Here is a 12239-nt window from a genome sequence, read left to right on the forward strand (position 1 = left end):
TGGGTGCATGGGCTTACCCATGTCTTTTTCTTATTCGGTTTGGCCCTGAAGTGAGTTGTCATAAGTCTCATTCTGTGTTCTCGACATAGTTCAATTAACTTTTCTCCGTTTTTGTTCGTCCTCTTGTGTGCTGGGTACTCGCCTACTATCCCCTTATGTTGCTTCTTCCTCCCTACCTGTGCATTATAATCACCTACAAGTATCTTTACTTGTCTGTGTGGTATGCTTTTCAGTGTATCATCCAGTTCTTCCCAGAAACTGTCTACAGCTTTCTTGTCTTTTCTGTTCTTGTCATTGGTAGGCGGATGTCTGCACTTTTAAACGTCCTCTTGCTATCTCTCATCTATTATTAGCTTCCAATGCATGTCGGATTAGTGTCGATGGAGACATTGGAAGTTTATGGTAAGATAAAGATTAATGAAATCGTACGTCCAGTTATCATACGTCCGAGCAAGTCGGAAGATCAAATAACTCGCTCAACTTCATGAATAACAGGCAACGGATTGAAGGTACCGGCAAGAATGGTAAGCTAAGAACCCCGTGGTATCTCGTTAAATTACGATTGATAATAGTATGTCGCAGCATGAAATACAGAATTAAATAAACATCGCAGTTTCTTCAAGTAAAGATTAATACATATAAATACATGGCGTGAAATATAAATGACAGAATGTATCGGAGGCCATGGAATGAGTTGGATTAAATGGCCCAAGTTCAATTTAGATATGATGGCCATACCTTGCCTTCCTAGTCCGATATAGTTCTAGAATCGAGACTGGTGATGAAATAGTCGATTGTTAAACCAAAATATCATGTGACGGATTGTTAAATGAATTCCTTTGCCGATGTCAATTATTGTGTAGGAGTAATCTGTATCAAAAAGTCAGGTGTTTAACGTCAAAAACATATGTGAGCTGCGGAACATGGAAGAGTCCGTGAATGCAAACCGACTTTTATTATTGGAGTATACTACTAGATTTTGTTTCATAAATAAGAGAAGATTACAATTTGTTGAAAGATCCTAAAGCTCTAGAAAGGGTTGCACACGGTTCAGAAAGAAATCAGATAGAATGTTGAATTGTATTACATGAAATAAGAATAATTTTTCTGTTTCTCTAAAATATTAAGGCAAGTGTTGCATAAAAGTATTGTAAATGATATTTATGCGTGTAACATTATACAAACAGCATGTTACAAGTTTCAGGTGTCATGAAGTAAAATACCAATGGAGATATCTATAAGATGTTCGTAAATCACAGCATGATTTGCTAACTTAGATTCGGTCTTAACAGTTTTGAGGAGTACTGGGATGGATACCAACAGATAAAATACCAATGCCAGAGGATGAGAGGAGTCTTCGTCCTGAAGCCAACGACCGATAAGTACTCAAAGTCAATATCTTACTATCCCGCTATGTAGTTGCTTAAAATAGAGTAGTACATTTTACAATGTCAAAAATGTTACATGTTCAGTTATACAACTTGAAGGTAACCGTTTAGTTATCAGTCATTACGATGGGTAGAAATTTTGTAAGTTGTGACGTGAATAATCCTAAAAATGACGATATATGGTACTGTGTATTATGAGAATCTAAGCGGTCACTAGTAAGTGTCACACAGGTAAGATTTAGACATGGATAATGCATGTGATGAGATAGTGTCATTATAAAGAATCTTAATTTAATTTATGATTCAGATATGTGTTTGAAAGAATCGGGAAGTAATATGTGCGTGAATTAGAGTCATGTACGATCATACTTTACGCTAGGCGTAATATTGGCGAGTGTGATTGTTATATTGTCGCGATGATATTGTGTTCATAATTGTGTTAAGATGAAAAGTCTTCGTAATATAAAGTGCCTGAGTATATTATAAACGGAATGAGAATTCGTTGAGCATGACATGTGTATAAAGAACGATGAAAGGTTTATTGTTATAGGGTCGTCGAATAATGTGGTTGATTAATGTTGTATGGGTCGTCGAAGAATGTTTCATTGGGATTAAGCATTTAATGGAGTAATGCGATGTAGAGGTCCTAGTGATATTTGTTGTGGTGAAGATTGATTTCGTCATGCGTATGAATTTGATTTGCAGTAATGAATGGTGATTACTTGGGCATAGAGGCGATATTTGCGATGATATTTTGATGCGTACAGATGACACTCATCGGATGATCGTCAATGATATCTTAATTAAATACCGTACAGGTAATTTCGCACAACACTGAAAGATGATATAAGATCTTCATTAGTTAATGACACTATGTAGTCGAGAACCATGTCACAAATGGAGTGTGTAACCTTCACTGATGTGTAGTGTGTAGATTGATTTTCTTTCTAGCTGAATTTCTTCTTATATATCATTAAATTGACGCTTAGAGCTGAAGTAGTTTATTTAGGTTTATTTCACGGAGGACACCAGAGCTGCAGAGTCTTCGTAGATTTTGAATCATTGTAGTCGATGATGATTGCATCTTCAGATATTGTTGTTTAGGTGCGGATGCCGATGGAGCTCAGAAGATACCAATTTCACTTTATTCGTTCAATGTTAATTTTTGAAAGGTTATAAATGTTTCCGTGTGTTTCTTTGATCATTATGTGACATGGACGGTTGTAGTATGCATAGGTTATCGGTGCATTCAAGTTGTTCAGATAGATTCTTGATGAATTAAGCGATGGTTTAGAAATAATAACGGGTTGTTAAGACGTATTTGAGATCAGCGAATAGGTGTGCCAGTTCGACAAGATTTTATAATTTCAACCATCAGTTAAAAGACAAATGTGACAAATGATGGATTTATTTATAAATTAAGCCTTCAGTAATGCGATGTTGGTTTTCCTTTTTAGTTTTCAGATTAATTCTAAAGTTTACTGTTTGATGTTGTGGCCAACCTATCATAATAAGATCATGATGATATGAAACAAACTTGTAACAACAGTCAAATATTTAGATTGTTTTCTTTTGATTCATGTCATTTCGATGGCTTTCTTTAAAAACCTCGTAAGTCCGAACACTCTTCCCATCCATTATATTCCTTAAGACTGGTCACGCCTCCCAGTCTCATATTTATATGCAGTCCAAAAGAATAATTTTCGGTATGGTCATTTTCCTCTGCCACTTTGTAAAGGAAAATGAACATTAAATGCATTATACTGTAGGAGTGTATAAATTTACCAGCAATCAACATCCCTACAATACGGTACGGTAAGGTCTATTTTCCTTTAGACATCAGCAAAGGAAACTGAACACAGCGAAAATTATTCTGATGGACTGCATACAAATATATGACCGGGAGGCGTGACCAGTCTTAAGGAATATAATGGGTAGGAAGAACATTTGGACATACGAGGTTTTAAAAGAAAGCCATCGATATTCAGTCACTCCTAACATCCATTTGTGTTGCGTTTATGTTATTAATATTTTAGTTGTCATCTTGAATGTTAGTCATTAAACGGAACATCCTTCCACGAAAAGTAATATCTTCGGTCTTCTGATTTAATATATTAAGGGATATTGTGATGATTTAAGTTAAGGTATTAATTAATAAACGTCCTCATGTATCAGTCAGATCAATGTAGAGCCAATGATACGATTCCTTGACCCAACTCAATGAACTTTCACGTCCCTAGAGTGGAATCTTTTGCATCTCCGCATGACACCAGCCGAGGCATAACTTTTTCAACAAGAACCCAGAATTTGAGATGCGTGAAAGGTCACACTATATAATTATATAAAAGCAAGACGGTCTGGAGGGATATAAAAAGATGAAAATGAAAATAGACGTGAAATAATGAGGCACTTCCATGAATCTCAGAATACTGAAACTTGGTACCGGAGAAGCTGGTGACCCCAGGTACACTAAAAAATTGAAAATTATCAAAATTCTCTCAAGGGAGCACGCTGGAGGACTTAAATTTTGGACTCAGCATAAGAACGCAGTCGTATAATTTATCCTAAGTGACAACCTGTAGGTTTCGTGGGCTTAAAATAAGGCAGGAATTTCCGAATATTTATAACCCTTCCCCCAAATCAAGATGGGGGCACAATCTGCCAGACGAGATAGAATTTTGAAAATTTGGCAAATTCATACGTTTGAACCTGTAACCAAAGGAGAACTTCTTATTCTTGTATTCCTTGTCCCTATTTTAATCTCTTCTCCAAACTTCTGAGGTTTTCGCTTGTTGACGACCTGGGCTACCTCAGTTACTCCCCTGCCAGATCTTGGTGTCCGAGTAACATGATCAGTAGTAGTACAATTCGTACTATCCATGGTTGGTATACTAGGAAAAATAATGTGGTGGTTTCCCGTCGCTTTCCACATCGCAGTTTTACTGCCATTCAAGTCTTCCTGACCATGCCAGTAAATTTTCAGCGACAGTCCAGTAGACACCTTTAGCCCTGCACTGTGCTAATACTGACAGCGCTGCGTCCACTACCGGGAAGGGAGACTCCTCCGCCTTTCCAGCTGTTGGGACATATCCTCATCCACCTTTCAAGCCGTTGGTCCTCTTCACCTTAATAGAACTACGACGATAAAATAGTTGTATGCTATAACTCAAATCTACGTACCTAACGGCTCTAGACTTCAACGGAGTTATATTGTCCAGGTTGCCTTAGGCATAATAAATTCTGTTACTAATTGACATGTATCACTTCTTTTCCTTCTACCAGTTCCCTAATCCACATTCGCCTATTAATGTTCAATAATTTTTCAATTCTTTCCGAGTGCATCCATTCTCCGTTCAATATCTTTACAATCGTATACAACTGATTTTCGCGATCAATTCTTCTCATATCCTCCACATTTATAAATTTCTCTCGAATTTGTCGTGTCTCTAAACAATCTTTTATAAGGTGTGACCATCCCATTTCTTCAGAATATAGTTAACATTTTTCATCTCTATTTCGTCTGTATGCTTTATTTTTGTGTATCCCCATCAACCGTCCTATTATAACCCTCATTCCCTTATTTGTTATAACCTCCATATTTATTCTCATTCTCCCAATCACATAACAAAATTCCACAAGTGACCCCTTATTTATACATTGTAAAGCCATTCGTTGCTTTTCAATATCCTTAACACTTAGATTTTTTTTTTTTTACATATTCTTACCTTCTCTCTGCAGTCCCTTTCCCAGTAGTATCCCATTCCTACTTTTTCCAAAATTCCCGTACCCGATCCATCCAGGATCATTTGTTCTGATATTTCATTTGTTGTTGATAGGCTCTCTGAAATACTTCGGTACCTGATCCCAGCTTCAGTCTCAACCAATACTTGAATATCTTTCTAACAATTTCCGCCTGCTGACTTACATCGTTGCATATCATTCTCACTCCAGAGTTAGCTGTACAACTGGGTAGTCCCATAATTATTTTACCAAATCTGCTCATAATTGCATCAAATGTATAAGCTCTCCATTAAACTCCCCATATTTCCGCTCCGTACAACACTCAAGATTTAACTAACGCATTAAAAACAGTTATATACACTCTGTAGTCAGTGTTGGAAATATCCTGAAATATCCTGGTTCTCAAGCCTTGGGTAAACCCCTGACTAGAAGCCCCTCGATTTAAAAATATCATTTATAAACAATAGTTGACAACTTAAAGCTCTCGAATATGTTAATAGCTGACAGTGCACTCACACCCTTTATTTTCGCTCTTTTTATTTGCTCTGCTCAGTTTCAATTTCCACTTAATATCATACCAAAATATGCTACTTTCTTGACAACTTCTAATCTCGTCCCGCCCATCCACCATGTTTCATTCTTTGACAAATTATATCCATATTTATACACCATTACATTAATTTTCTGTCTGTTAATTTTTAAATTACACTCTTTAGAGTAATTTACCACCTAATTTATACTACCCTGCATGCTAGTGGAAGTCAATGTGAGAAGAAGGATGTTATGCGATAAAGTGAGACCTGGAATATCCTGGTTCTCAAGCCTTGGGTAAACCCCTGACTCGAAGCCCCTCGATTTAAAAATATCATTTATAAACAATAGTTGACAACTTAAAGCTCTGTTTCAAGCCCTACTTTGAAGAATATTTTCCCCAGTGACTAATCCCTCCTCAATTTTAAAGGAATTCATATACGTTTCATTAAAAAATTCATAATTTTAGACCAAAACTTTCAAAATTTTGTTAGCAGTTAACAAGAAGGTAAATAGAGACTGTTAGGCTGTCAGATTTCCCAATTTATAATTTAAGGGGTGTCCACGAATTTTTTGTTAACAAAAATGACATGTTTTGAGACTACCTAGCAACTACAAAATTGCACTTATTTTAAAAATTTTCGGCCGAACTGTTATAATTAGTGTTCTTGATGTCCCCTACTAAATGTATTTTGTATATCACGATTACACGAAGAGTTATAACACATTATTTCAAGAATACAAAATTTAAGAAATAATTTTTCCCGTACTCAGTTTTTGAACGGGAATATATTTTTTCTCAGTTCTAGTACAGGATATTCCTAAATTAATTATCCACAATTTGAGAAATTTTTGAGGTAGATATCTGAATTACAACTTAACCTATTGTTGTTCAAACCTGAAAATAAAACATAATTCTTAGTTTTGAGTAAATGAAGTTTAAAGTTTTGTATTATGATTAGACCTCTTTCTTTTTACCTGAAAGTATTAGAATTCTCCCGCTGCTTAGGTGGTACTTTCCTCTTCAAGTTTTTTGTCCTCTTTTAGCTTTCTTCTTCCCCTGAGGTACCTCCTTCGCTGTATTTGTTCAGCAGTGCTCTGAAGCTGACTTCTGCGTACACGTGCCTCATCAGCTCGTGACACTCCTGATGCTGGGTATATACCAGGCAAAATCTTCATTCTTCTTAAAACCTCTTTTTCATACTTTTTCCACAATTACAATGTAAAACGGCATCCATGACACACAGTTTGAGAGTGGACAGCCCCACATACGTATCTTTTCTACACCTCTTCCATACCGTAGCGTTGAAAGGACTCATTGATATTTTCAGTCAAACCGTGAAAACATTTTTATAATATGTTTGGATCACAGAGCCTTTCATACACAGGTTTCATTGCATGTAGGCCTTCTAGTGGTATTCCGGCTTTATGCTTATAATTGTCAAGTAGATTGCCAGCTTTTTCTCGTTGGTATGAACACCAACTGTCTGTTCCTATAGGGCAGTTGTGATGGAAAGGCCTGTCTTTATGGGCAGTCAAATGATACAATGTTGCCCATATAGCATTTGCCATATATTTTATGGAACTGCAGTTGGAACGCAAAGCAATTACAAAATAATTCTGACTTTCGTCTATCAGTGTCCCAGTTAATTTGCCTCTACCACCCATCTTTTTGTTATTTTTTAAATTTGTTTTTCTTATTTTTCTAAGAGCTGTTTCTAAACGCTTTTGGTAGTGGCCCACACATTTCAGTTTATTGACTTCTTTACCACTGTATGGATTTGGATCACACACTGCCTTGTAACTTTTGGAATCCCCATCCCCATAGAAATCTACATACTTTAGTCCTCTACTCTCACTTGAGCGAGAAAATATTTTTACTGTTCCATGAGGTTTCATTTTAGGCGAAGACGCACTGTAATGTTTGGCACTGACTGCAGCATGGTCAGCCTTCCAACTTAAATAGGATGGGGAATGCTTATCATAATTTGAATGCTTCTTACACCCAATAGAGTATCTGGAGGTTATCTAAACATCTAGAACTTTGACTGTGTCAAGAGATATTGTACATACAACATCAGACAATGAAAAATAGCCACGTTTCTGCCATGTACCATCTACGGAAACACCACATTCTTTAACTTTCATCTTCAGAACTTATTGGGCAGCAGACTCCATGCATTCATCAGCGTAGGAAGACACAACAGAAGATAAAGATTTTCACATGCTCATTAAAAGCCTTAGGGAAGGGTGGTGGAGGGAGATTCATTGATGCAAGCAAACTTTTTGGCATTACACTATCCAAAACCTACTAACCTCATGCTACAAACACGGTGTCTGTTTACCTCTGGAACGTGTTCCTGCCTTCTTGAAGTGCAAATTGTCTTGCTTTCATAAATACACAATTCACATACCAAACCAAGAATTACAGCCGATCCAAATCTTTGAGTTTCGAAATCGTTAACCTTCAAGGAAGAGCATTGAAAGCAGCTAGAGCATGCTACAATATTTATTAAAAACTGAAGACAATCCGTGTCAATATTATGTTAAAATTATCACCTGGTTAGTCCGATCTTCGATTGAGATGCACAACTTTATTCAGTACTTGTTCTCGCTTTGACTGGATTTTTTATACCGGTTATCACGAAAACGTCGTTGTTTCTTTTTAACGTTTAGATATTTAGAGCCCATGAAAACGAATATACATCCAAATGCACACAGGTAAACAGGAAACGTGACAATATTTTCACTCAAATCACGCAGTTATGGAAACTAAGGAAGCTGCAATTACCAACGGGTACTACTGCTGAATACAAAGAATACACACGTGGAGCCATCTGTGGAGAGCTATTCTGCAACAACTAGCGCCAAACTTGAATTAAAACATCGAAAGGATCCTTGAAATTCTCCGTGCAGTGATGCCACGCCCACGTCAGACCGAGACATGGGTGCAGTTCCATTTAAATCAATTTTCTGAGCTTATTTGTGCACAAAACATGTAAGAACTATACATTTTATTAAAGTGGAAGAATTAAGCTTTCATCAGGAAACAATAATGAAAAAGTAAAAATTCCGTCCAAATACGTAATTTCAAACGTTTTAATTGAGCACTTCACTTCTGAATATACGTTCTCAACCGCTCGTATCATCTTTAGATGCACCCCTGTCCTCATCTTTGCTACGACAGCCCCTCTGCTCACAGAATCAAAGGCTTTCTTCAAGTCTATAGCAGTAATATACATTTTTACATTTCTTCTTTACATACTTATCCATTATTGTTTTCACAACAAAAATATTATCAGCCTGACTGAAGTCTCTCCAGAACCAAGCCCCCCTTTCTGGCAACACACCTGTGTATATTTTACTTAGTGTATCAAACAAAGTTATGCCCCTATAAATATTCTTGTTAGATTTATCTCCTTTATTCTAATAGATTGGGCAGATCACTCCGTCTTGCCAAGATTTCGGTAACTCTTCACCTTCAAATATTCTGTTAAATAATTTAACAATACTATCTAGGATATCCTTATTCTTCGCCTCTTGCTTCCAAAATTCGTTAGGGATACCCGAAATCACTTCTGATTTAGCTTTCTTAGCTTTCTCTGAAACCTCTCTTAATTCTTATAGCGATATTTCCTTATCTAATTCAGGCACAGTACACCCAAGCCGTACTGACATTCAGTTTTCTATTTTCGGTCTCCACCCATCTTCACCCCCTAATCATTTCTTACAGTACTCCACCAAGTTAGCATGACTTATTTCAGCCTGCCGAGGTAGTTTCTGCATTCTGCAGATCCTCTTAATTTTACTCCACACTTTCCTACTTTCATTATGTTTAGAATTTCTATTCAGTTCAACACCTCTTTGCTTCTGCCATTCAGACATAGTTATATACAGTATTTCTTTATATTCTTTCCTTCTTTTACAAAATTCAATCCTTTGATTTTTCTATACCATGCTTTCTATACGCCTTCAATGCTTTCATTATTTCGTACATTTTACGCCTGCATTCATCATTGTACCGTGGCTGCACTCCCTACTGGTTTCCTCTGAGTCAGCTCCTTCCTGCCTCTGTCCTCTTCGATTCACTTTCTGGTCGCTGTGCACTGCTCCACATTCTGCTGATCTCAGCTAATTCGTGCGTTCACCTTCCTCATCTGCCAATGTACTCTTTCTCTCTGGGTTGTACATATTCTTTAACTGCTCCACTGACCATGCTCTAATCCACCACCCGTCATTCACCACTAATGTTACCCCTTATATAGGCAATTAGTCCGGACGGCATAGTCTTTCCCAGATGGAACTGGAGCGTTATCTGGTTCCTAAAGGCTTCTTTCTCCAGCTCCTGTTTGATCATAACTTTTCACCTCTCAGTCGGCGTGTACTATTCAAAATCTTCTTCCCCAATAGGGTTGAAACGAACCTCACTATTGAACCCTTGAACTTACCATTCCATCGTTGGTCGGCCACGGCTGCTATAGTAGAACAATTTAGAACTCTTAAATCTTGGGTCGTTGCGGGAATAAATTCGGTCACGATCTTAACCAAACGATGGGGTTCAGAAGAAAGCCTAACTACTTGAAATGAGGAGCAAAAATGTGCTTACTAACTTTTATTAAACTGAAAGAGCACGATAACATCGTTAATTTAATATGCATTCTTGCCACAAAAATATAAAAAGATTTAATTATTGATTTTTGAAAAGTTCCAAACACAGTCACATTACATAACGTCACTTCATTTCTTCCAATGTCGAAGAGTTGCTTCGGAGAAGCTAATATGTTAGTGGACAGCGAAACTGAAAAACTGAAAAGGGGAAGACCTGAAAACCGGGCGCCTATTTTCCAAACGAGAACTGAGAGTTAATTCACACGATCCGTGGAAAATCTGACTTTCAACAATTAGAACGCCTGATTTTCTCTTAATTAAGGTTATCCACCAGTCAAATACCCTTCATGGATATGGAACATCCGCCGAATGGACCCTTAATCGAACCAAACTGACTATCAGTTGCTTTGGATAGGTTGCGAAATATTATGGGAAAGCATGGTGTTCACTACACGTTAATGGCATCATTCACAATTGAAATAAAATTCCACCATGTATTTGTCATTCATGACACCCTTAAGTGATAAGATATCCCGATGCTAAACGTGCATCACCCCAAACAACTGTTCGGAAGGAACCAACAACAACATGATCCGGGAGGATCTTACGTTAAGTCGTTCTAAAGGAACAAAACTGCGAAATGCAGGAAACACTTACTAATCATGCATTTAGAAGAAATGCCAAACACTGAAGTTAATCAAAAAGTGAAAAGTCACTTGAAAATATTATTATTGAACCGATTTTCAGGTTAGAAATGGGTTTATTATGCTTAATAAATTTACCAGTCCACGCTAAAATTTACTACAAATTTTAAGGAATTCTTTCCCTTGACAACAATGCTACCAGTACAGATCTCTCTATTTACTGTCTGTCCCAACACACTACTGGTAAAGTGATTACTTACTTATTCTAACTATGAATACGAATGAAAATACGACAAGATTAAAATATAAAATAAAATTACTGGCTGACGAATCGAAACCGCATTCGCAACTCAAGTCTCATTCCAAAACACTGAGTGTCAATAATGCACACTATCAATGAAAACGGACGTCAAGACGAGGAAACAATAAAGTCCGTAAAATAAATTAACATCTCGAAGTCATACAGCTTAACACGCACGAAGAAACACAGTAAAAATATAATCTAGATCGGGTCGATGTCCCACACTTGGACAGCCCTCGTTTGTCAACAGCAGTCCCGTTATCTCAATGAGAGCTTCGCATAGACCCTCTACAATAAATCATATCGCACATGTAATGGCTACCTTCAACCAGGCCACTTCACAAAAGAACAAACAAAAGGAACATCTTAACCGAGACTTGAGTGTGTACAGCTACCATCCCAGACCTATCGTCGGGCTCACTTGAAATCTGTACACCCTAAACCTAATCAGTATATACATGATGCCTTCCAAGTCCTATCGTCGGGCGTGACCTAGGACGTCTCATCATCAATGACTCCAAGAATAAACACGTGACGTCCTAAATCTATCGTCGGGCGTCAAAGTGGGTCGCACTACGTCTCCCTTAACATATCAGGCGAAATGCGATTCTCAAACAACTCTAACAATATCACTGAATCTGGTCAGACAAAATACGCACGACCGAACCAACGTCTCTATTATCAACTGAATGCAAGTCGAAATACAGCAAGTGTCTACCTCTCGAAAAGTACAGTAAATGTCTACATCATTATAATGTGTGAACTCAGAAATAAATAGACGTGACGATCGGTTCTCCCCCTCGAACGCAATCTCAGCCTGTGCACTGACGTGTTAGGGAAGCAAATGAAAATTCCCAACACACGGGTACCCTTTTAGTGGATGCCTACAAAATAATAATCATCACCATCGCATTCGAAATTCTCAGATCGCCTATCATCAATTCCAACCATCTTATCCATGACCTCTCCAATGAACAAATTAAATATAACCCAACCGTGTGTCCAGAGTGCTCTTTGATCCTGAAG

The sequence above is a fragment of the Anabrus simplex genome, chromosome 1, assembly GCF_040414725.1.
Source record: "Anabrus simplex isolate iqAnaSimp1 chromosome 1, ASM4041472v1, whole genome shotgun sequence".
NCBI lineage: Eukaryota > Metazoa > Arthropoda > Insecta > Orthoptera > Tettigoniidae > Anabrus > Anabrus simplex.